Source organism: Miscanthus floridulus, chromosome 9, assembly GCF_019320115.1.
Source record: "Miscanthus floridulus cultivar M001 chromosome 9, ASM1932011v1, whole genome shotgun sequence".
Lineage (NCBI taxonomy): Eukaryota > Viridiplantae > Streptophyta > Magnoliopsida > Poales > Poaceae > Miscanthus > Miscanthus floridulus.
Genome location: NC_089588.1, coordinates 51,597,912 through 51,623,971, shown reverse-complemented (window position 1 = coordinate 51,623,971; position 26,060 = coordinate 51,597,912). Strand labels below are relative to the sequence as shown.

Sequence of the window (26,060 nt, the reverse complement as noted above, 5' to 3'; positions counted from 1 at the left end):
CAGACACGACACGACGTATGTACTGCCATGTCAAATCAGTGACATCTATACATGTCAATCATGCTATTAACATTTAAGTATTTTATTAGTTGATGTTAATTAGTATTGTCAATAATCGGTTCTAATATATGTAATCTCTCGGGTATATCCCTAAGAGCATCTCCAAGAGTACGTAATATTTTCTTCCTAAAAACATGAAGTTTTACGACTCCTAAAAAAATATATTGAAAGAAATAAAGAAAGTCATCTCCAAGAGTTTCTAATAATGCACTCCTAAAATATAAGACAATTTTACATCAGGAATCATATACTATTTCTAAATTATCACCACTTTTATATATTCTTTCTCTCTTATACATTTACATCAGGAACCCTTTTCTACTCTTTATTCTTTCCATGTCCTTTCAGCTTTACATTGACCGATAAACATGGGTAGGAGAGAGAAGATACGCGCGACTCGAAAGCGCATAACTTTACGCGAAACAGGATGACTTTTTCCAAGTTATAAAAGATTAGGAGGATAGATTATGAGTTGTTGGAGAGGGGTTTTTCTCATCTTGCTAAAAACCAAGGATTAGGAAAGAATTTAGTGAACTCTTGGAGATACTCTAATGATCACAAAAGGGGTTGTTTTCCCTTTCCATGTCAATGAGGTTCAAGGTACAATGTTTGAATAATTTTTTTTTCACATTACTTGTACTAGAAAAATTGGAAGTATACTAATATTATTGGAAAATTTTAGTCAATTTGATTCCCTGTCAATTATTAAGTAAGAGCATTTCGAAGAGTTCCCAAAAATTTCTTACAAAACCATGGATTTTTTGAACTCACCAACAATTATTCAGAGGAATAAATACGAAATTGCTATCCATCAACCGGATGTTTTGGCTCCCTCTAGCATCCATTTTTTTTACTATCGGATCTACTTCTGTTTTGTTGCGGACCATCTGATCTGGCTGTTTTGTTTTGGCGTTTGCTTTCCCGTCGCTGCGGCTTTTGTGACGATGACATGTGGGGTTGAGTTGTCAGTGCCGCACCGTTTGATTTTTTGGGAGTCGTGCCGATTTACTCGCTGTTGTTTCCCACTTTCCCCATTCCCCTTCTCCTCTCACTTTGTCTCCTTCCTGGCGACTCGACGCTCTGCGCTGTTGGTGATTGCTTGGGTTTGGCGAGGTACGCTCCTTGTGCTCTAGTAGATCAAGTTCTTTCTCGGCGAGTCGGCATTCTCCGTTGTTTGCTGTTGCTCCATGTTAGGGTTTGTTTCTGGTTGTTTCTTCTTCTCCCCATTCTAATTTGTTCTCGTCTTCGTGCATGCGAATCTGTGTTCCATGAGGGTGGTGACTGGTGCGGCATCTGGCGTTTGCTAGGTTTTGGTAAGTTATGTTTGGTTTCTGCTCCATTGGATGTTGTTTGATAGGGTTTGTTTTCATTCTTTGATGTTGTTGTGATGTTTTCATTTCTTCTCGTCTTCCTGCACCGATGGCTGGATTTGGGGTGATCATGCTCGATTCCTAGGGTTTGCTAAGGTATGTTCGTTCTGCTGCAGTTGATTATGTTTGTTAGGGTTTGTTGTTGTCGTTTTCAGTTTTCGACGTTCTCATTTCTTCCCCTATTCCTCCATTCGATTTGGTGTTTTTCGGTGGTGGCGACTAGCTCGGCTATTGGCGACTCGTAGGGACTGTTCAGGTATGTTTTGTTCTTGAGTTAGTCATGTTTTTGATCTAGCTCTGCTGCCTAGTGTGTGCTGCTACGTATTTTTGCTTAATGATGTATGGTGTGAGTAGATATGTTTGGTAGGGTTATTTCTGAGTTGATTGATGATGGCCATTTATGTTTTGTTATGATGGATAGATTATTGATGTTAGATTGTTTTTTTGATGTAGATGTTTGCCAGAGGAATTTTTTTGTTGTAATTTTAGGTTTAGTTTAGTAGATCTTATTTCCAGTTTTAGTTATGTTCAAATTCAATAGAATAAAATTTGTCTTTCATGTTGAGTAGAATAGTTTTTGTCCAAGTTCAATAGAGGTTGATGGATAGCAATTTCATTTAGGTAAGTTCATGTTTAGGTTAATTTGAGTACAACTTCTTTTTAGTTGATTTCTCTTTGTTCGCTATTGTTTTGGTTGACCGTGGATGCCTCCTCTTTTGTCATATTGTTCTGCTTATTTGAGTATGCCCAAGATTAGAGCACGTAGAATTCCTCTATCTCCCCATTCTTGTTTTGTTATTTTCTAGTCGTTCATCGCCGGATATGTTGATTTTCTCTGTCACCTATTCTTTGGAAGTTGCATTATCATTTGTGGGCTACTTTGATTATTGACCATGGTTTTGTTTGTAGTCTGAGTATTTTGCTATTGTGAAAATGATGTTAATAGGTTATGGTTATGAAATAAATTGTATGGTATTTTTGTTAGACATGGCCATGTTGTGGAAAATGGGAACAGTGTGGAGTTTAGGGTACTAGAAGTTGTGACAAGTGCTAGCTTTAGAAAAAAATACATTAGCATGTTTCTGTGAGTTGTCATCATGACTGGCTGTTATCTCCTTTTAGAAGATGCATCATCAAAGGCTTTTTAGTTGATGGTGTGTTGTGTTTCATGCAATGATTTGAAGATGAAAGATCAATCTATTTTTAAGACTAGGTTACCTATTTTGTAGCTTATATTTTACTTCCCTAAACTGCAGTTGTATGCTTATTTATGGGCTAGAAATGGTTGTTTTCTTATTTTTGGGAATGGTCTTAGGAATGTTGCAGTGTCTTGCTACAGTTGTTTTGGAGAAGATTGGGGTGATGTTACCCTTGTATAGTAGTGTGTCGTATAGTTGGTACTTAGATTTGTATGTATACTAGGCAAGGCAATACAACAAATGAGTTTAGGGTTCCACCCTTTCATAGTTTCAGCCATGTGTAGGTTCACTTATATGCTAGTATTACAATTTTTACATTGTAGGACTCAATGTAATTTTTTCCAAATCAAAGTGTAATTTTAGTATTTTGTTGCTGTAAGTATTTGAGTTTGAGTTTTATGAATTGTGCTTAGGTGTTCAACCTTATCCAATGGAAGATAGCTGACTTGTGTTCTTTTGCATATTCTCTATTGGTTATTCATTAATTTTCCTTTTTGATTTTTTTCTTTTTTATGTGCTATCTGAATTCTGCTCCTTTCCCCTATTCTGTGTCTAGCATAGCAGTTCTGATTCTTTCACAAAGTCTTAGTCCATTTCAGAGTTTTAGGATTTAAATGAGTGATGATTTAGTAGGATGTTGTTGTTGTTGTCAGATTCAAGTTTGTTTTTTCATATTTGTTTCTTCATGATTTCCTATGTAAAATTCTGATGATTTTTGCTTGATCTTTTAGTTGGTTTCTCTTTGAATTTGTTATTCAAGCTTTGAATTGAATGTAGCAATTCTGGTTTCTAAGTTCAGTGTGTCTCAAATGCTTGCAATTATATTCTCATTTTTTCTTTAGGTTGTTGATTTCTGTTAGTGAATATTATATCCATTTAGTATATAGTGTGTTTCAGTCTAATTGCTTGGTGCATCAGTTTTTGTTCTATTAGTTTTTTATTTATTTAATTTTTTATTAGATGGTTCGGAAAAGGCCTGGTGTTGTTGTTGATTTATCTAGTTCTGATGATTCTAAAAACGATGATTTGGATGATGTCCAATGTTCTCAACTTCCTTATATGGATTATGATTCATATCAATCTTCTTCGGAAACTCAGGTTCTTTCAGATGTGAGTGTTCTGTTTGTAACTCAGTTTTTTTTGTATTTTTTTGTAGTTATTTTTTGTTGGTGATTATAGGGTGATTCTTCCAGTGACAATTCAAGTTTTGATCGACATTTGTATGAGAAGTGTTTGAAAGATGTATGGATTTGTTCTTTTTCCCTTCTTGTCTTTTTCTCTGTAGGTTTCTTTTTTTTACTACTTTCTTTTACTAAAATAGTTTGTTGTTTGTTCAGTATGAGAAGATAAGGAATATGAAGAGAAGGCTGAAAATGGCATTGAGGCATAAGGTTAGTAATCCTCCTTGTTATTTTCAGATGTTGTTCATGTGTTGTTAGTGTTTTAGAGCTTTTTGTGGATTGTTTGTTTTCTGATTTTTGAATATAATTGTAGTCTAAGAAGATGAAATCTGTAAAGAAGTCTAAGGAGGGATTCACAAGATTTTCTGCTACAACTTTTATGAATGTGATTTCCTCTTTTGTGCCCTGAGAATAAGGCTGTCATTGCTATCTATGGGTTTGGTTCTCTATTGTTGTTTGATAAATGCTTTGTGCCGAATAGTTCTATTAAGTGGGTTGTGCATTTAGTTGATCCCAAGTCTGGTGATATTGTTCATGATGGAAAGGTAATCTCATTGATTGAGGAGTCAGTTCATCTTGTTCTAGATCTTCCTGTTGGTACAAGACCCTTCCCTTCAGATCCAAGTGCTGGCAAGGATTTGTATTATCGAAGTTTCAAAAGTCTAAGATTCTACCAGTTTCTATTTTTCTGATAAATTGATCAAGAAGGAAGATTTGTTAGATGAGGAAATGTTTATTTGTTTCATGATAGTTGCTTTGAGCAGTTTCTTGTGCCCCATTACGAATACTGTTCCGAGCCCAAAGTACTTTGGCATATTTGAAGATGTTGAGCACATTAATGATTTCAAGTGGTGTACTTATGTGCTACATTGGTTACTTGATCATGTCAAGGCGTTCAATTGAGGTAAAGATGATAAAGCGAAACATTGTTTAGGTCTTGGTGGTTGTCTGTATTATCTTGTGGTAAGTTTCTTTTTTAATTGTAGATATGATTCCTGTAATATTTTGTTATGAGTATTTATTTTGTCTATTTCTACTATAGGAATGATGTAGTATTTGGGTTCATGAGTTGCTTGTGCATTTATTTCTATGTTGTTTGTGAGTTTTGTTTTATGGTTTGTTTTCTTCAAGATATTGTTGTTTTCTCTCTTCAGTTTTAAGTCTAGTCTGTATTACATTTTGGTATGGTTAATTTAGGAACTGGTGTTTCCTGTGAGCCATTTGTATTGAAACTACTGTTGTGGTCTTAACAAGTGAATGGTGAAGTGTTTTGGTTTGTTAGTTTTGCCCACGTTTTTAGTATGTTACTGCAACTATTTTCTAGAGTACATTGGGTTGATGTTATTATTGTATTAGTGTGCCTTATAGTTGGTAGTTAACAAGGCAATAGAGCAAATGAGTTTTGTGGTGGCATCCTTTAAGAGTTTTAGCCTTGTGTAGGTTAACTTATATGTTAGCATTACTATTTTTACATCTTAGTACTTGATGTAATTTTTTCCTATTATGGATTTGCTTTATGCAGTAGGTCCTGGTTTTAATGTATTATATTTTTTACTGGTTCTTTTAAGGCTGTTTGCCTAGGTCATATTGATTTTCGGCAAAGGCAACTTGTAGGCTCTATTCCTTGAATATCTGTGTGGAAGGGTGATTTGATTCAGTTTTATGCTAATCTTGACATCAAATCTCGTGGTGTTTATGGTTACAAACCTTTGCTTGACTTTGAGAAAACATGCTATTACAAGATTAGATCTATTATTTGCATTCTTTTTGTTGTGATTAATTCTAAGTCATGCATTGTTTGGTTATTTATTTATTTATTTTATTTATTTTGGACATTGTGGTCGTCTTAAGGCTATGGTTTCTGCTGATGACCTTGATTCTGTTATTTGTGATAAAAATGGAATCTGTTTCTGGTTATAAGCTCCCTTTATCTTTGAAGTTGAAGATATCTCAGTTGGTTGACAAGCATTCCTTTAACTGTGGTTCGTCCTTCAATTTGGATATCATTTCTCTTGGGAATGTGTCCAAAGACTTTCAAGATATGTTCGCAAAGCTGATGCGGCATGTGTGTACTATTGATTTGAGATCGAAGGAGTTAATTGTGGATGTTATGGAAACTATTACTCAGACCGATCCATCTGTTGAAGATGATCCTTTATCTATTGCTGCTGCAAGTCCAGATGAAGGTAAAAGTGATCCTGTTATTGTCCCTGTTATGAAAGGTGATTGTTGTTGCTCTTGCTTTTTACTTTGTTTATATAATTTTTCTTTTTTTGGTTCTTTTTCAATTTTGAATCTTAATTCTATGCATATTATGTTCCTAAAGTCTCTCAGAGTATACGTGTTGGTAATAATCAGTCTATTGATGTTGATTTGGAGGAGAAGTTGAAAAAGAGTAAGTGATCTATTTTGTAATAATGGTAGTTTCTATTTTTCAAGTTTTTTGTATTTGATGATTTCACTTTATATAGTATCCTTGATTCTTATTTTTTTATAGTTGGACCATTAAGCCTAGTGTTTTGGATCTTGTTTTTAGTGTTTCCTATCATTAATTTTTAGGATTGTAATCCTTGTATTATGATTATGCTTAGCATTCACTTTAGTTGTTATAATATGTTGTAGTAGGTAGACCACTTTGCTATATAAGTAGTGATAAGGACCTTCCTGTTTATTATTTTATACCTTTTGTTCGCTATTATATTTTTTCATTGTTTGTTATCAGCATTTTTCTGCAATAGTTTGTTTTCTTATTTCAATGTTGATCTCTTCTTTAGGAAGTTCCGCTGTTTTAAGCCAGAGATTGAAACCTATGTCTTCCCCAAATATGGGTGCTAAAGTCAGGCTTGTTCATGCTTCTGTTCGTAACCCTTTGGCTGATAGAACTAATGTTGCTTCTCATTCTGGTGGTTGTCATATTTCTTCTGATTTGGATAGGGATGTCATTCTTATTGATAAAGAGAATGTTGTTATCCCTGAATCTATTTCCCCATTTCCTTTTCGGCATCGATCTAGAATATTTCCATCTAAGGTATAGTGTGCTAAAAATTCTCTCTTTGTTTTCCTTTTTTTTTCTTTTTGTTGTAAGCTTATTTTTATTCATTTTAATTTGTAGCTGTCTCAAGATTCTCAGAATGGCTCTATTAGTAGTAGAGATGAGGTTAGGTCCTAATTTTTTGTCGTTTGTTGTTTTTGTTTTTAAATTTTTGTATTCTATTATTGTTGTTGTGTCACACCCAATTTTAAGGATAAAATTGAATGCACAAAACTCATATGTGCCTAGGAATCAATCACACACACAAGCTGACAAATTACATAAAGTATCATCACGGTGTCTCATACATCAGAGTTATAATAAAACTTAGTTTTATACATCACAGCGGAAAAATAAAAAGATAATAAAACTCTCGTGGCCGTCGTCACAGGGAAGGTCAACTGGTTGACCACAAGCCTAATAATCCTCCGGGAAATCCTCATACCCGTTGTCATCTGTTACCCATCCGGGACTTTTATCCAAGTAAAGAAAATAAACAAGTGTAAGTACATTCCGTACTTAGCAAGCTAACATGGGGTTATGAAGCTCAAAAAGGATAGACTCTGGTTTACTACAGATAGCATTTTTAATAGGTCAAGCTTTTATTCTCAAGTATTATCAAGTTATGCTTAAGCTCCCATTTAATCCCATATGAACAATTATCAGAGTCAAGTGTATCATATATCCATCATATACCATCATAAATGATCATCAACAAGTATCCAATTATTCTGTGAGTTTTTTGGGCCGCTCGTAACCATGAGCACGGTTGTTATAATAGTTTGTTACCCTCTGCAGAGGTGGTGCACATTCACCACGAGTCGTGATCCCCATATGCCCGGGTTAATTACTCCCATGTCACTACCAAGGTGAGCGGGCAGGGTACACTATGAAGCCATTTCATAGGTTTCCCTAACAAGTTAGGGCCGCTAGGTTTCCTTGGCAGGCAGATGTAGGGACCCCCCTTTCCTATGGCACAAATCCATCGCGGCTATACTCATAGGAACAGAGGCAGCCCTATACCCAAAGTGGCAAGCCCCATTTGCGCCAAAAAGGTAACCTCTAACCAGCTAGGAAAGGTCCTATTACTGAGCTAAAGTCAGAGCCATATGACTCTCCCGGTTGCACTGTCAGTCCCAGCTTTTGACGACAGATAAGTCCTTATGGAGGGCCGGGAGCAACATGAACAAAGGTCATTTGCACTTTCGCCATATGGAACAGTTGTTATAAATCATGTTACTCATTTTGTTCCATAGTATCATTCATCAACATGTATGTCAAGTTTAGTTAGAGCACTAGCAATCTACCCATATGCATTTAACCCATAGGAGACAAGGAACAGGATAAACAATCACTAGGATGTCCTTACGGGTATCAAAATTAGACACATGCAAATGAGTAATTGATTAAAGTGAAATAGGACATCAAGGAAGGCCCATGTTATACTTGCCTTGGTTCACAAACTCGTGCTGGTCCTGCTAGTCGTCGAAGAGTTCTTGGTCTCCCACGTTTTCCTCACCGTCTGAACGCGACCAACACAACAACATACAACATTCCAAAAGCATTCATGCAAAGCAAACATTCCTATCATTAGAATAGTACACCAATAGTATTGAAATCAAGATAAAATGTTTGTAAAACTAATCTACGTCTCGCTACGATCACGTCAACGCGAAGTTCATGAAAAACGGAGCTAAAATGCGAAAGTTATGATTTAAACGGGTTTTCCTATAGCCATATATTTAATTAAATCTAATCATGAAATTAAAAAGTTCCAAACTTGACTAACAGTAGCTCCAACATGTATCTTATGAAATTACGAAGCTAACGCGATTTGAATGGATCAATTCGGAGCTAAAACGACAATTTTATAAGCGAAACAGTTCAAATGGCATTTCTGTAAATACTGAAAACGTATTTTTGACTTAAGCCGTAGAGTTTACGCTTTCCAATCGAGATTGCGCATTCGGGGAAATACGCTTTGGACTGTAGGTTAGGACTTAGAAAAGTCCAGGGACTCTTTCGCAAAATAGCCACGCGAAGGGGTAACTTCTAATCCTGGCCGTTGGATTAGAAACGTGCGGTTCAGATTAGACCTAGGGAGGGAGAGAGAGAATATTCCGGCCGGCCACAGTGTCGCCAGCGGTGAGGCACCATTGCCGGCGGCGTGGAGGTCACGATCGCGCGCGGTTAGGGTCTAGGGTTCACCAAATGGACATCCAAGCGCACCGGGGGACGTGGGGGAGGAAAGGGGGTCTCGGCCAAGCCGTTATGGCGGCCGGGAACGGCGGCTAGCGCGGTGGCCGCCATGGCCGGCGACCACAGCTCGCGGAGCTCGCAGCCAAGGCTCGAGAAGCCAAGAAACGAGAAATAAGCTGCTCGGGGAGAGAGAGGGAAGAACGGCGAGGCTCACCGCGGTGAAAACCGGAGCGGAGACGGCTCGGTGACGGTGGTTCGTGCGGAGGTTCCGAGCTCGACGATGGTGGATCCCGGTGACCACGGCTGTGGCGGTTGCGGCCTTCCTCGGTGCTTGGCAAGCGCGAAAATGAGAGCGGGGGGGCAGCCGGGTGCGCCCGGGGGGTCTGGCTGCTATTTGAAGCGGCCGAGGCACTAGGGGGGCGCTCCCACGACGCCGTTCGTGGGCGGCGGTTGCGGCATCACGATTGACTGGCGCAGGGCGAGCGGGAGGTTGGGGGCAGCGCCGACAGGTGGGGCTAGGCGGTCAGTGGCTGGGTGTGGGCGCAGGCGCGCGGCAACGGTTGGCGCTCGAGTGGGCCGGCGGGGCTTGCTGGGCCGAGCGGCCGAGGCACGCGGCTGGGTTGGCGCGGCTGCTGGGCTGTGGGGAAAAGGGGGAGAGGGGCCAGCGGGCCGAATGCAAGGAAGGAGGGGGAGAAGAAAAAAAGAATTCTTTACCTTTTTCCAACGATTTTCCAAATTTCATTTTCAATTAGATTTTGAATTCATTTGGAATTTGAATCAAAACCATTCATCACAAAAATAAATATGTAGCAGCATGTATGCATCACTTGTAGCTAATCTTAATCTTATATTTGATTTTAGTTTTATAAAAATTATTTGTTTCCTATATTTCAATGCTCACCAAGATTGTTTAAATAAATCAATTTGGCTATTTCTAAAAATTGCAAATTTAGGGTGTTACAATTCTACCCCCCTTAAGATGAATCTCGTCCTCGAGATTCGGGTGATTGCTTACTCAAACAGTTGGGGATAAGTCTTTCTCAGATCCTCTTCTCTTTCCCAAGTAGCCTCATCCTCTGTATAACGATTCCACTACACCTTGCACATCTTTACTGTTTGGCTTCTCGTAACTCTTTCGGCAGTTTCCAAGATCTTTATCGGATACTCTTCATAAGTAAGATCTTCCTTGACAGCAAGTTCTTCCAAAGGAATTTGTTCTTTTGGTACCCTCAGACACTTTTTCAATTGGGAAACATGGAACACGTCGTGCACACCGGACAAGCTCTCAGGCAGTTCCAACTGATAAGCTACTTCTCCATGTCTCTCTAGGATCTTAAAAGGTCCTATATACCTTGGTGCTAACTTTCCCTTCATATTGAATCTTCTCACACTTCTCATTGGTGACACTTTCAAGTACACATAATCACCAATCTCGAAAGTCAGCTCTCTTCTGCGAGTATCAGCGTAACTCTTCTGTCGGGACTGAGCTACTCTCAAATTGTCTCTAATCATTCTCACTTGTTCTTCCACGTTTCTAAGGACATCGGGACCAAACACTTGAGTTTCTCCAGTCTAATTCTAGAACAAAGGTGTTCTACACTTACGTCCATACAATGCCTCGAAAGGTGCCATCTTGAGACTCTTCTGATAACTGTTGTTATACGAGAACTCTGCGTAAGGCAGACTCTTATCCCAACTATCACCATACTGAAGTGCACAAGCTCTCAACATATCTTCCAAAATCTGGTTGATCCTTTCAGTCTATCCATCAGTTTGTGGGTGGTAAGCAGAACTGAAATTCAACTTTGTTCCCAAGGATCTATGTACTTTATGCCAGAATTGAGATGTAAATTGGGTGCCTCTATCCGACACAATCTTCTTGGGAACACCATGTAAGCACACTATTCTTTCCATGTACAACTCTACTAATCTTGCACCATTATAGGTAGTCTTGACTGGTAAAAAGTGAGTAACCTTGGTGAGTCGATCCACTATTACCCATATTGAATCATAACCTCTTTGAGTGCGGGGTAATCCTACGATAAAGTCTATACCAACTTCTTCCCATTTCCATTCAGGGATCTTCATTGGTTGTAGTAACCCTACAGGTCTTTAATACTCAGCTTTCACTCTTTGACAAGTGTCACACAAAGCCACATATTCTGCCACATCTCTCTTCAAACCATACCACCAATACTTCTCCTTGAGATCCAAGTACATCTTGGTACTTCCGAGATGTATAGAATAAGCAGACTCATGGGCCTCTTGCAGAATTGCATCACGAATAGCGTTCACTTCAGGTACACATATCCTTTTTCTGAACCAAAGAGTGCCATTCTCATCCATTCTGAATTCGGGTGCCTTTCCAAGCACTACATTCTCTGCTATCTCCTTAAGTTTTTCATCCTCCAATTGTCCTTTGCGTATCTCCTGCTCCAATATAGGTTCTATCACCAATTCCATTGCATTAGTGACCAGGCTCAAGTTGAGATACTCCATTTCAGCACACAACCCTGCTGACATAGATGTTATCTGAATTCCATTGGCATAGCTCTTTCTGCTAAGTGCATCAGCTACGACGTTTGCCTTTCCCGGGTGATAATGCACTTCCAAATCATAGTCTTTGATCAATTCCAACCAACGACGTTGTCTTAGATTCAGATCTGATTGGGTAAAGATATACTTCAAACTCTTATGATCAGTATAGATATCACTCTTATGTCCAATCAGATAATGTCTCTAGATCTTCAAAGCATGAACCACAGCTACCAATTCCAAGTCATGAGTAGGATAATTCAACTCATGCTTCCTTAGTTGTCTAGATGCATATGCAACCACTCTTCCTTCTTTCATAAGCACACATCCAAGACCCAAACGAGATGCATCACAATATATAGAGAAGTTCTTGCTTAAATCGGGCAAGATTAATACTGGAGCTGTAGTCAATCTCTTCTTTAACTCTTCAAAGTTTGCCTGGCATTTATCTGACCATACATACTTAGCATTCTTTTCCAACAGAGCTGTCATGGGCTTGGCTAGCTTGGAAAAACCTTCAATGAACCTTCGGTAATATCCAGCTAATCCCAAAAAGCTACGAATCTCACTTACAGTTGTTGGTGGTTTCCAATTCAGTACATCTTGCACTTTGCCTGGATCCACCGCTATTCCACCATTGGAGACAACATGACCCAGAAAAGAGACTTCCTTTAACCAAAACTCACACTTGCTCCGCTTAGCGTACAATTTATGTTCTCTAAGTTTTTGCAAGACCAACCTTATGTGTTCCGCATATTCTTCTTCAGTCTTGGAGAATATTAGTATGTCATCTATGAATACTACCACAAATTTATCCAGAAACTCCATGAACACCTTATTCATCAGATACATGAAGTATGCGGGTGCATTGGTCAATCCAAAAGACATAACGGTGTACTCATATAATCCGTACCATGTAGTGAATGCTGTCTTGGGTATGTCCGAGTTACGAATCTTAAGCTGATGATAACTAGATCGGAGATCAATCTTGGAGAACACATGAGCTCCTCTTAACTGATCAAACAAATCATCAATCCTAGGCAAAGGGTATTTATTCTTGATGGTAACCTCATTAAATGAGCGGTAATCCACACACATCCGTTGACTACCATCCTTCTTATCCACAAAGATCATAGGTGCCCCCCATGGGGAAGAACTGGGGCATATGAAACCTTTTTCTTGCAACTCTTTTAGTTGTTTCTTAAGCTCTTCTAATTCATTAACTCCCATTCTATATGGACGTTTAGCTATTGGTGCAGTTCCAGGTAATAATTCAATAATGAATTCAATGTCTCGGTCAGGTGGCATACCTAGCAAGTCATCGGGGAAGACATCCGGGAACTCCTCCACGACCCGATCTTGTTCATTGACTTCACCATCTAGCTAGTTCACTGTGGCTGTAGGCTGAGCTTGCACTACCACTTCTACACAGATTCTATCTCCATTGAGTGATGTCACAACCATAGATTTCTCCTGACACTGAATCACTGTCCGGTGTTGTTTCATCCAATCCATTCCTAGAATAAGATCGATTCCCGCTGTTCTCAACACAATAGGCTTCACTTTGAAGTCTACCCCCCTTAAGGAAATGCTAGTTGAGGGGCTCCAACAAGAAGCGGGCATACTACCTCCCGGGGAATTCACTAGTATGGGGTTTTTCATGGCACACAAAGGTATGCTATGCATTCTAACAAAAGCTTGGGAGATAAAAGAATGTGAAGCACCAGAATCAAAAAGTACGGTAGCAGAGATAGAGTTGACACTGAACGTACCCAACATGACCTCAGGCGTCTCCTGAGCTGCATCAGATGACACATAGTTCACCTTCGCTGTGAGAGGTGGTCGGGCGTTGAACTTCTGATTGTTGGTCTGGTTCTGAGGTGCTTGTTGGTTCTGCTTCTTAGGACACTGATGAGCATAGTGACCTACTTCTCCACATCGGTAACAGGCATTGGGATTGTTGGGTGCACCACTCTTCACAGGAGCATTGTTAGGCACTCCCGGGCGTGTTGCAGGATTGCTGGTCTATTGCGGGGGACGCTGATTTCCAAACTATTGCTGGTACTGAGGGCGTTGCTGGAACTGGTTCCGTTGAGGATACTGACCATGGTTTCCCTGGTGAGTTGGTCCTTGATTTCTCTGCTGGAAACCTTGCTGGGGATAAGCACATGGGCGAGTGTTGCTTCCAGAAGCTTGCCCTTGGAGCCTTCTCTTCTTAGCTTCCATCTCCTTACGCTTATCATCAATCACGATTACGCGATTCTCCAAAGACTAGAAGTTAGGATAAGTATTAGACATCAGCTGGAGCTACAGTCCATCATAGAGTCCCTTGAGGAAACGGCGTTGCTTATCCTTGTCATCCGCTACATCATTAGGAGCATAGCGTGATAGTTGTGCGAACTTGTCCTGATACTCCGCCACAGTCATTGATCCTTGCTTGAGAGATCTGAATTCTTCCTGCTTCAGTTCCACTAGTCCATCAGGAATATGGTATGATCGGAAACTGTCCTTGAATTCCTGCCAAGTGATAGTAGGAGCATTGTTGGGACATCCAAACTAGAATGATTCCCACCAATCCTGAGCAGCTCCTTGGAGTTGCCCGGAAGCGTACAACACCTTCTCAAGGTCGTTGCATTGTGTTATGTTAAGTTATTTCTCCACAGCACGCAACCAATCATCGGCCTCCATAGGGTCTGAGGCATGGGTGAACACCGGTGGATGACCTTTCATAAACTCTCCATGCTTATCTCTAACCTGGACAGGCGGTGGCCCTCTTGCAGGTTCATTGTCCAAGCGCTGCATCATAGCTTGCATCAGCTGCGCTTGCATTCCCAATATCTGTTCCATGGTCACAGGTGGCGGTGGTGGATTTATAAGAGCATCACGCCCATGACCACAGCCTCTGCCTCTTCCTCCTCTTGCGGCCATCTGTTTTCCAACAAATGTGCAAAATTTAGAGATTTTTCCAATTATAGAGAGCTTACAAAAGATAAGAAACAATGCTGAGAATTTTCTGGACAAGATTCAAATTCAGTAGTTCAGTAAAACTGTTATAACTCGAGTTTCAAAGATGCAACAGAGGTGCACCAAGATTTGTTAGAAAGCTTAGGACATCAGCTACAACTTTCATTTAGATCACTTTTACAGATTCGGACTCACACATAGTCAAAAGTAGAGCTAAACCGAAACTGTTCTGAGTTCCAGACAGCGCAGGAACATCAACTTGTGATAGCTAGATCTCCCAAACCTGAAGAGCTATTGATGTGATTCCAAAGATACTCGAAAGATACAGAGGTCTAGTTATCTCCACAAAAATTTCAGAATTTTTAACATCCCAGATTTTGAGATACTAGATAAATAACACAGGCTGCTCCAGAAATCAGCACAGCAGAGATAAGATATAACGAAACATCTGCATTAAGATTTCATTCTAAACTTAAAGTTCCAATCTAAGGAAGTTGTGGACATGCCCACAAGCTTCCAGCAATCAAGCAAAATACCAAATCAACCAAGTTCACAAATTAAACATCTAATCAACCAAGTTCACAAGACCAACAAGACTAAATAAGAACACGAACTAACGACGTGGTAATCTAGATCAAGGCACCTAACACCTATGGAGCGGTGTCAATCATGGTGAAGGACCAGTGCTTCTTCTTGTAGATGGAAGGCTGTCCAAGTTGTGCTCGAAGTTCATCCACTTGTTTCTGAAGACGTCTCTGCACCCTCTGAGATGCATGCAGTTCTTCTTTGACCTCATCATCCAGTCCCTGCATAGCGTGGACATGCTGCACCGTTGCCTTCAGGGTTGGGTCATTCTCTGGTGGAGCCAAAACCTGCCAAACACCCTCATGATCATTTCGAGGAAGGAACCTGAAGCGATCCTCCCTCATGGCCTCAAAGCGACGACCATGGTAGTGGATGTAGGCATTCTGTGCTACATCCTCCATGCCATCCAAAGCATGGGCTCTCCTGGTAGGGGCACAGTGGACAGTCTCCACCTCATGTCCATTATTGATATCGTTCCAAGCGGTGACCACTAGCTCTACCTTCCAGAAGGTAGCCTCTAATGGATGCTGGTACTCGGCGCAGTGGTAGCTGATGGAGGCGTGCAAATCGGGGAAGTAGTCGTCCAGCACATGGGTGAGGAGAGTGTGGTAGTAGGCTGTCTCTGGAGCTAGCTTGAAGTAGTACTTGCACTTCCAGCCAATCTCCTCGTCCTCCATGAGGGCAGCTAGGGAGGGTGCAGGTGTAGGGGAAGTAGCTGTCGACTCCTCAGGTGTAGCTACCACAGGATAGACGGGCACGGCGACTGGTGTAGGAGCATGTGTAGGCATCGGTGTATCCATCTTCTCGTCGTCGGAGATGATCACAATCTCCCTCTCCGCCTATGGGGCACGCGGGGTGAACATGGCACGATAGCCGGCGGTGCTGAGTCGAGCAGTCTTCGGATTATGAGACATCTATAGATTTAAACTGAGATAGAATTAGAACCAACAATTTTAAATAATAGATTAAGGTATGAAAAGCATAAATGTTTTAATAAAATAACAAGAATAAGTCAGTAAGCAAGAAACCAGAGGAGCAAACATGCTAAAACGACCTTTTTCTAACTAGGCTTGCGTCCTACAGTCAACACGGCTCTGATACCAATTTGTCACACACAATTTTAAGGATAAAATTGAATACACAAAACTCGTGTGTGCCCAGGAATCAATCACACACAAAGCTAACAAATTACATAAAGTATCATCACGGTGTCTCATACATCAGAGTTATAATAAAACTTAGTTTTATACATCACAGCGGAAAAATAAAAAGATAATAAAACTCTCGTGGCCATCGTCATAGGGAAGGTCAACTGGTTGACCACAAGCCTAATAATCCTCCAGGAAATCCTCATACCCGTTGTCATCTGTTACCCATCCGGGATTTTTATCCAAGTAAAGAAAATAAACAAGTGTAAGTACATTCCATACTTAGCAAGCTAATATGGGGTTATGAAGCTCAAAAAGGATAGACTCTGGTTTACTGCAGATAGCATTTTTAATAGGTCAAGCTTTTATTCTCAAGTATTATCAAGTTATGCTTAAGCTCCCATTTAATCCCATATGAACAATTATCAGAGTCAAGTGTATCATATATCCATCATATACCATCATAAATGATCATCAACAAGTATCCAATTATTCTGTGAGTTTTCCGGGCCACTCGTAACCATGAGCACGGCTGTTATAACAGTTTGTTACCCTCTGCAGAGGTGGTGCACATTCACCACGAGTCGTGATCCCCATATGCCCGGATTAATTACTCCCATGTCACTACCAAGGTGAGCGGGCAGGGTACACTATGAAGCCATTTCATAGGTTTCCCTAACAAGTTAGGGCCGCTAGGTTTCCTTGGCAGGCAGATGTAGGGACCCCCCTTTCCTATGGCACAAATCCATCGTGGCTATACTCATAGGAACAGAGGCAGCCCTATACCTAAAGTGGCAAGCCCCATTTGCGCCAAAAAGGTAACCTCTAACCAGCTAGGAAAGGTCCTATTACTGAGCTAAAGTCAGAGCCATATGACTCTCCCGGTTGCACTGTCAGTCCCAGCTTTTGCCGACAGATAAGTCCTTATGGAGGGCCGGGAGCAACATAAACAAAGGTCATTTGCACTTTCGCCCTATGGAACAGTTGTTATAAATCGTGTTACTCACTTTATTCCATAGTATCATTCATCAACATGTATGTCAAGTTCAGTTAGAGCACTAGCAATCTACCCTTATGCATTTAACCCATAGGAGACAAGGAACAGGATAAACAATCACTAGGATGTCCTTACGGGTATCAAAATTAGACACATGCCAATGAGTAATTGATTAAAGTGAAATAGGACATCAAGGAAGGCCCATGTTATACTTGCCTTGGTTCACAAACTCATGCTGGTCCTGCTGGTCGTCGAAGAGTTCTTGGTCTCCCACGTTTTCCTCACCGTCTGAACGCGACCAACACAGCAACATACAACATTCCAAAAGCATTCATGCAAAGCAAACATTCCTATCATTAGAACAGTACACCAACAATATTGAAATCAAGATAAAATGTTTGTAAAACTAATCTACGTCTCGCTACGATCACGTCAACGCGAAGTTCACGAAAAACGGAGCTAAAATGCGAAAGTTATGATTTAAACGGGTTTTCCTATAGCCATATATTTAATTAAATCTAATCATGAAATTAAAAAGTTCCAAACTTGACTAACAGTAGCTCCAACATGTAGCTTATGAAATTACGAAGCTAACGCGATTTGAATGGATCAATTCGGGGCTAAAACGATAATTTTATAAGCGAAACAGTTCAAATGGCATTTCTGTAAATACTGAAAACGTATTTTTGACTTAAGCCGTGGAGTTTACGCTTTCCAATCGAGATTGCGCATTCGGGGAAATACGCTTTGGACTGCAGGTTAGGACTTAGAAAAGTCCAGGGACTCTTTCGCAAAACAGCCACGCGAAGGGGTAACTTCTAATCCTGGCCGTTGGATTAGAAACGTGCGGTTCAGATTAGACCTAGGGAGGGAGAGAGAGAATATTCCGGCCGGCCACAGTGTCGCCGGTGGTGAGGCGCCATTGGCGGCGGCGTGGAGGTCACGGTCACGCGCAGTTAGGGTCTAGGGTTCACCAAATGGACATCCAAGCGCACCAGGGGACGCGGGGGAGGAAAGGGGGTCTCGGCCAAGCCGTTACGGCGGCTAGCGCGGTGGCCGCCATGGCCGGCGACCACGGCTCGCGGAGCTTGCGGCCAAGGCTCGAGAAGCCAAGAAACAAGAAATAAGCTGCTCGGGGAGAGAGAGGGAAGAACGGCGAGGCTCACCGCGGTGAAAATCGGAGCGGAGACGGCTCGGTGACGGTGGTTCGCGCGGAGGTTCCGAGCTCGACGATGGCGGATCCCGGTGACCACGGCTGCGGCGGTTGCAGCCTTCCTCGGTGCTTGGCAAGAGCGAAAACGAGAGCGGGGGGGGGGGGCAGTCGGGTGCGCACGGGGGGTCTGGCTGCTATTTGAAGCGGCCGAGGCACCAGGGGGGCGCTCCCACGACGCCGTTCGTGGGCGGCGGTTGCGGCATCACGATTGACTGGCGCGGGGTGAGCGGGAGGTTGGGGGCGGTGCCGACAGGTGGGGCCAGGCGATCAGTGGCTGGGCGCGGGCGCAGGCGCGCAGCAACGGTTGGCGCCCGAGTGGGCCGGCGGGGCTTGCTGGGCCGAGCGGCCGAGGCGCGCGACTGGGCTGGCGCGGCTGCTGGGCTGCGGGGAAAAAAAGGGAGAGGGGCCAGTGGGCCGAATGCAAGGAAGGAGGGGGAGAAGAAAAAAAGAATTCTTTTCCTTTTTCCAACGATTTTCCAAATTTCATTTTCAATTAGATTTTGAATTCATTTGGAATTTGAATCAAAACCATTCATCACAAAAATAAATATGTTGCAGCTTGTATGCATCACTTGTAGCTAATCTTAATCTTATATTTGATTTTAGTTTTATAAAAATTATTTGTTTCCTATATTTCAATGCTCACCAAGATTGTTTAAATAAATCAATTTGGCTATTTCTAAAAATTGCAAATTTAGGGTGTTACATGTTGTCTTGTTTATATTTCATTTTCTTTTTTAGGATCGTGTAATTCTACAAACTCTTCCATTTTCTGATGAAGAAACTCCCTATATTACACCTAAACTTTCTATGAAGCCTCCAATGCTGCTCTTAGTCATAGTTCTGTGAAGAATTCTCAAAAATCTACAGCCAAAGGAAATGTTAGTTTTCCTTCTTTCTTTTTGATTTTGTCATTTATATATATGTATATAAAATTTATATTTATAATTGGTTGTCTTTCTCCTTTTTTTAGGATACTTCTCCTATTGTTCGTACTGGTTCAGGGTCCTTTTCTGATAGTCAGAGTTGAAAGTAAAAAATCTGATGTTATCTATAATTCCAAGTTGGAAAAAGCGAGGATGAGCTCAGAAACTCCTAATTTTTGTCTAAACAAAACTCATGGTTTTCCATTAGATTTTTCTATTGATCCTGTAGTGTGGCTAGTCATTCTGATTTCAAATCAAGGGATTCATCAACTGGTGGGAAAGTTCCTGTTCATGGTCCTAGAAGGATGGTTTGTCCAAGTCGATATCAATATTATAGTGATGATTTTGATAATCTTCAAGACAAATTTAAAGTTTCAAAATCTATAATTGCAAACTGCAAGGCTATCCGTGCTTTGTCAAAGTCTAGTCCCAGCAAGTAATTGCTTGTCCTTTTTTGTTATTGATTGTGCTCCTGTGTATTTCTTTGTTTTTATGTAACTAATACTTTTTTTTATCTATTTTGTTCTTTTTAGTGAGGATGCTTTCTATTTTGGAGGTGTTCGTTGTACATACTGGTCTCTTGGAGAATCTATGAAGCCAGGTGGTAAAGTAAATAATTTTGTGGTGGCTGCATTTTCCTATCATCTCTTTTGCTGGCCTAATGGACATCCAGATGTTTCGAAGCGGCATTACTTCTTTTCTAACATTTCAATAAGTGTTTGATGTTATGTGTTAGATAATGTGATCATTTTTTAATCCTAATGTTTTTGAGTTTGAAGGATAATCTTCTCAAAGATCATGCTAAAGTTGATGGTGATGTGATGATGAGAACTTTTCAGCGTTCTGCAAAAGCCATGCCACTTCATCGTTTTGACTTGGTAGGTTTTAAAGTAATGTTTTCTAAGGTTGATGAACCATTTTTTCTTTTGCTTTCTTATTTGAATATTTATTTTATTTTTTTGTTTGTGTAGTTGTATTTTCCAACTTTCTATGAAGATCATTGGTTTGTCTTTGTTGTTGATATTAAGGCTAGGAAATTTGTGTTCTTAGATTCATTCTATTATGAACTTCATGCTTACCAGCAATATGTTAGGGAAAAGATGGTATGTTTTGTTTCATTAGCTTTGTTTTTTTGTGTTAGTGATTAATTATTTGATGATCTTTTTATATTTTTTTGATCCAGATTCTAGAATTCAAATTTTAGTGGAACAGGTTTGTCAAGACTAATATGAAGTTTCATGAATATGGTGTTATATATCCAAGTGTGCCCAAGCAGTCTCTAGATAATAAGTATGTGTATGTGCTTTTTAGTATTTTTGATTCATGTTAATTATTTTTTATTTCTCTTTAGTCTTGTATATTTTTCTTTTTTGTTATGGTTACCTTTGTTAATTTTTTTATCATATTAATCTTTTTTAAATTCATGTAGTGTTGATTCAGGAATTTATGCTATGATGTTTCTTGAGCATTGGTCGTCACCAAGATCTTCTTTGTTTTCTTTGTTCAGCAGCAAAGATATTACAAATATCATAATCAAGTTATGCAATGAGATGTTGTTCAACCCTAGGAACACTGGTTACAAGAATCCAGTCATTACTTTGTTTCAAAAAAAAGAATCCAGTCATTACCTATTATCACAATCAGGTATTATCGGTGCTTGCTTCCTTTTTTGACTTGTTTTTTTAGTTGACTGTATTTTTTCAGGAAGGTGGCTCTTGGTAGTTGTTTTTTCTTGCTTTCTTTTCTACTTTAGTTTTCATTGTCTATAGTATTTTCACTGGTTTGTAAAGGTATTAATGCTGTGTCAAAAACTTTTGGTCTCCCTATCTTGTAATAGGGTAGTACTTAAGGAAGTGCCTTACAATATGTTTGTGCTCTGTTGCACATCATACAAGCAAACCTTGTACTACAGTTCTTAAGTCTAATATAGTATTACATATGCTGATGTTTTCTGAAAAATGTCTTGCTAACTTGTTCTTGTCTTCCATCCTCTTATTCTACTTCTTCCTTGGAGCTGTTGAGTTGTTCTCCTCTGCATCAGTGTTTGTTGGATGCTTTCTTCATTCTCTTTATCTTAGGCTTGCTTGGTGATTCTATCAGGAAAAAATATTTGGACAATGGTGTTGTTTTTCTAATTGTATCACTATACATGATAACTGATATTAGTTAGTAACTAATATCACTTGCTTTTTTGTGAGATATTCACCTGAATTTTCATTTTTTGTTGATTTCTTCTTCTTCTTGGTCTCTTTCTGCTTCATTTTCTCCTTTACTTCTTCTATTGCAGTCTCCATTCTCTTTGGTTTTGGTGGCCTGCCTTTCTTTGGTGTTGTATCTAGACCTAGAATAATATTTTTTGAATTGTTGACCTCCGTATATGTTGTTCCACCTATTTGTACTTCTGTATGTGAGTTTGGTTCATTCTAACCATCCTGAATGCCTTGAGGTGCTAGTAACTTTTCCAGGTGCAAGTCAATCCTTTCCATTTATGCTATAAGGTAATCTATTGCTTCTTCCTATTTAGATGCTTTTGAATTCAGTATAGTGGACTTCCTTGATAGTATATTGAATATGAGCAGAGAACTTGTAGCTGTTGTTTTGTCTTCTAATCTTTGTTGGATCAATCTCATATCTTTTTTCCTCTACCTGTCTATTATGTACTCATCTGGTATGGTGCTACTTTCTTTTTCTATTATCACTTTCAAGATATGGGAGCAGAGTATGTCATCTTTGATGAATTTGGCACAGATGCAACTGAATTCTTCTTTCCTTTTTGTCATGTCAGTTAGCACTATGTATTTCCTTATCCTTTGTACCTTATATATCTGGTTGCTTCTTTGCCATACTTCGAAAGCCTTGTCTTGTTGAATCCCCTTATAAGTGAGTGTTGAAGTAGCTTTCAGTTGAACCTGGAATTTCTTGTATATGTTTTTGTTATATAACTCACGTGCTTGCTTCTCAAATTTGTATCCAAAGAGTAGTTTCTTTGGTCTTTTTTGGTTGCTGTAGTGGTCCTCTAGGTTCTCTGCTCTGTCTATTGTCTCAATTATGTGTTCATACTTCTTCAAAAAGCTGATAATACTATAGGTTGGACCCACATTTTCTTTGAATCTTGCATTTGTAGCCTCACTTTTTGATCTAGTTTGGATGAAAGGGAAAAAAATCATTGTTTTAGTAGACTGGGATGAATCGTTTCCTTGTTTCCCACATTTTTGTAAAGTACTTGTTGTTCTTTAGGTTTCTTTCCTTGATCATATTCTCCCACAAGTACTCAAATTCCTCTTCTGTGACATAGTTGTTCACTATGTCTTTAAATTCCTCATATAGTCCACCTTTAGCTGCAAATACTTTGACGTTCTTTGAGTAGCATTTGGTCTTGATGTGGAAAAGACAATTTTTGTGCCTTGTATTTGTCATTACCTCTTTAATTGTTGTTTTGATAGCTTTGTCCTGGTCAGTTATTATAGTTTGAGGGTGCTTGCCTCTCATTGACTCTAGGAATGTTTCAAAAACCCATTTGAATGTTGTTGTTGTCTCATCATGTAGGAAAGCACATCCAAAAGATGCATGTCTACACATGGCCAGTGATTCTGTCACACCCCAAAATTTTTGATTTTGGGTTGTGCATAGAAAACACTAATTAAAATAAATGTTTTAATATTTGGATAAAATTTACCAAGTTTAGTTTGAGCTAGTGCAAATTTAGTTATAGGAAAAATGTTAATTTTCAATGTTTTCTAATTTTGAAGGGCGTTTGGATGATGTGATGTTTGCTTGTTGCTTCTTTGTGTGTTGAGAGTGAGCAAAGTCTTTAAAATACGTTAGTAGGTCAATTTTCCTTCTCCAGCACGCGTTTATATTTTTCTACAATCAAATTCTTTGTTTCTCAGCTCAAATTTTCGTTGGGAGCTTCCTAAAATCTTTTCTTTGTAACGCATATCACTCCTTTCAGTTCCTCGTCCGTCAATCAATCTCTACAAACTTCTTAGAAAATTTTCTAACTTTTTCTAGAACTTGTTCCTACTTGTCTATGAGCATAATTTAATTTTTAGTTTCTCTAAATTATCTTATCATGGGCTCCAAATACTTTATTTGGGTTTCTCATGTTCCATAATGTCTTTGGGAATTTTCCCTGAATTTTCAAAGCTTTCGGAGTATTTGTCGCGGCTTAAATAATAATTCTAGACTTTTCTAGAATTATTTTATCCACAAAATTAATTAATTATGAAAATAATAAACCTCTCATTTTCCCAATGATCAAAGCCCATGTGAAATAATCCTCATAAATCCCTAAAGGCCCATGCATTTATTTACTAATAGGCTTAATGATTATTTAGACTCATTAGTAAATGTGGAGGGTGCAACATCAATTAATACCATATTGCTAGTTGATGTAGATGTGGGTAGTTTTTCTCCCTATAAATATGTACCAACCCCTTGGACAAAGCACACCAAAACTACCATAAGGAGAGCCCCTAGTTTGGGAAATCCCTTATGTAGTAAATTAGATTTTTCTCCTCCTCTCGTCGTCGTCGTTGCCGTCGCGCTGCCTAGCCCGGCCATCATCTCCTTCATGCAACAAGTCGAGCCCACCCCTACGCAGCTGTTGTTGCCATGGCCATGTGGTGGCTGTATGGGAGGCCAAAGGAAGAAGATGAGGGTAATTACGAAATTACCACCGGTTCGTAATATCGTCATCGTATATTCGTTTTAAGTCTGGTTCGAGTCATTCCAATTGCATTAGATTCGTATTGATGTGATCGACATGCTAGTGTCATTGTTTTTCATGTCAAGTGACTTTTATATATGTGCTTAAATATTGATTTAATTAATATGCATGCAACTAGTTTTTTAAATAAAAGCAACATAATTATATACAATGCTCTTTTGCAAATAAGTTTTAACATGACTAGTTGCTAACATAAATATATTTCTAAATTATAATATGTTTAGTCTAAACACACATATCAAATTTGATTAGATGTTCTCACATGTCAGTTCGTATTTGCAAGTTAAAGTTGAATAGGCATAAATGATATCAAAATATTTATAATAAAATATGATTAGTTTCAACTCAGTTTTAAGTATAAATATAATTTATTTAATCTAAATTAATGCAACTCACATAGTTTTTCCTAATTAACATAAATTAAGCTTATAGTCGTCCTCTTTTTTTTATAATATAAAACCTTGTAGTCGTTTTTTTACAATCGTAGTTCCGATTAGCGTGCTTTTTATGTCTATGTGTTTATAGCGACGTGTAGAACATCTTTAAAACTTTTTTACTTGTTGTTTCATATGTTTGGTGTATTGTTCTAATTTAGTTCTATTGTATGATTGCATGGATGCTTGTGTGGTGCTTTATGATCATGTCTAGTCGGTGAGAAGTACGTTGGTGATCTAAAAGAAGTCTTTTGTAGGTTACAATTCAATAGAAGGATCTGAATTTAAGGCAAGTATAGCATGGATCTTCCTTGTTGACCTATACACCTTTAATCATTTAATTTATACTGCATGTGTCTACCTTGATTACCACTAAGGATTTACTAGTACTTTGTACCTTGTGCCTTGATACCTATGGGGTATTGCATTGGGTAGTAGGATGCTAGTGCTCAACTACAACCATGATCTTGTAACTTGACTAATAGTATATGTAATAAACACTAAAAGATGCTCTTGGGCTAGAGCATTGGGCTATTTTTATGGTGCTCTAGATTTCTCTCCCTAAGGACTTATCTATAAGTGATCATCTGGGACTTACAGTACAACTGTGAGGGCTACATGGCTCTAGCTTTAGCTCAGCATGAGGACCTTTTCTAGCTTGTTATAGGTTACCTTTATGGCGCAAGAGGAGTGTGTTCTGGGTTGGATATAGTGTGGCCTCTATCCGTTAGTGTATAGGCTGCGTGTTATTGTGCCTATCGGAAGGGGAGCTCTACATTCGTAGGCCACAGAAACCTAGCGGCCCCTAACTTGTTAGACGAACCTTTGAAAGACTTCATAGTGAACCCTGCCAACCTTTCTTGTAGTGGGTCAAGAGGCTGATCACCTTGGGCGAAAGGATAAATCATGACTGACAGTGAAAGTGTACAACCTCTGTAGAGTGCTCATGGTCACGAGCGACCTTGGAACATTTAAAGAATAGATGATGAACATAGATGATACTAATGATGAAGATGCTCACTAATGATTACCGTTTATGCTATTCATTATTCATGTTTACCTGATCATGTGTTTATATGGGCTTGTGATAAACTTGTTGCTACTCCTTTGCTAAAATTATGACAATTAAAAGCTAATCACAGTTAAACCTGTGTCAGCGTTGTGAGCCTCATGAACCTCATGTTATATTTGTTAAGTACGACATGTACTTACAGTTGCTTTACTTTTTAAATCTTTAGAAACAATCTTGGATGGGTACCAGATTGCTAGAGTTTGGAGGAATTAGACTTGTGATCAACCAGTCAGTTATCCCTGTGGAAGTAGAGTCTTCACCCAAAGATCGGAGTTGTCTTTCCGCTATTTGCTATCTAAGGTTATATTCTCTATACTAAGTACGTTATATATTAAGCATGTCTATTGATATTACCTTTATTTGTAGCTATATGTGAGATTTAACTTCCTAGGCTCACATATGGTGTGTTCGATTTTG

At 39.3% G+C, this 26,060-nt stretch overlaps 3 pseudogenes; 2 read left to right on the top strand and 1 right to left on the bottom strand.

Moving 5' to 3' along the window:
* The first annotated feature begins 1,004 nt into the window (after window positions 1–1,004).
* Window positions 1,005–6,213, top strand: LOC136479881 (uncharacterized; annotated as a pseudogene).
* A 421-nt stretch (window positions 6,214–6,634) lies between these two features.
* On the top strand, window positions 6,635–21,081 carry LOC136479880 (uncharacterized; annotated as a pseudogene).
* Window positions 21,082–21,570: 489 nt separating this feature from the next.
* Window positions 21,571–22,825, bottom strand: LOC136479879 (protein FAR-RED IMPAIRED RESPONSE 1-like; annotated as a pseudogene).
* Between the last annotated feature and the right edge of the window lie 3,235 nt (window positions 22,826–26,060).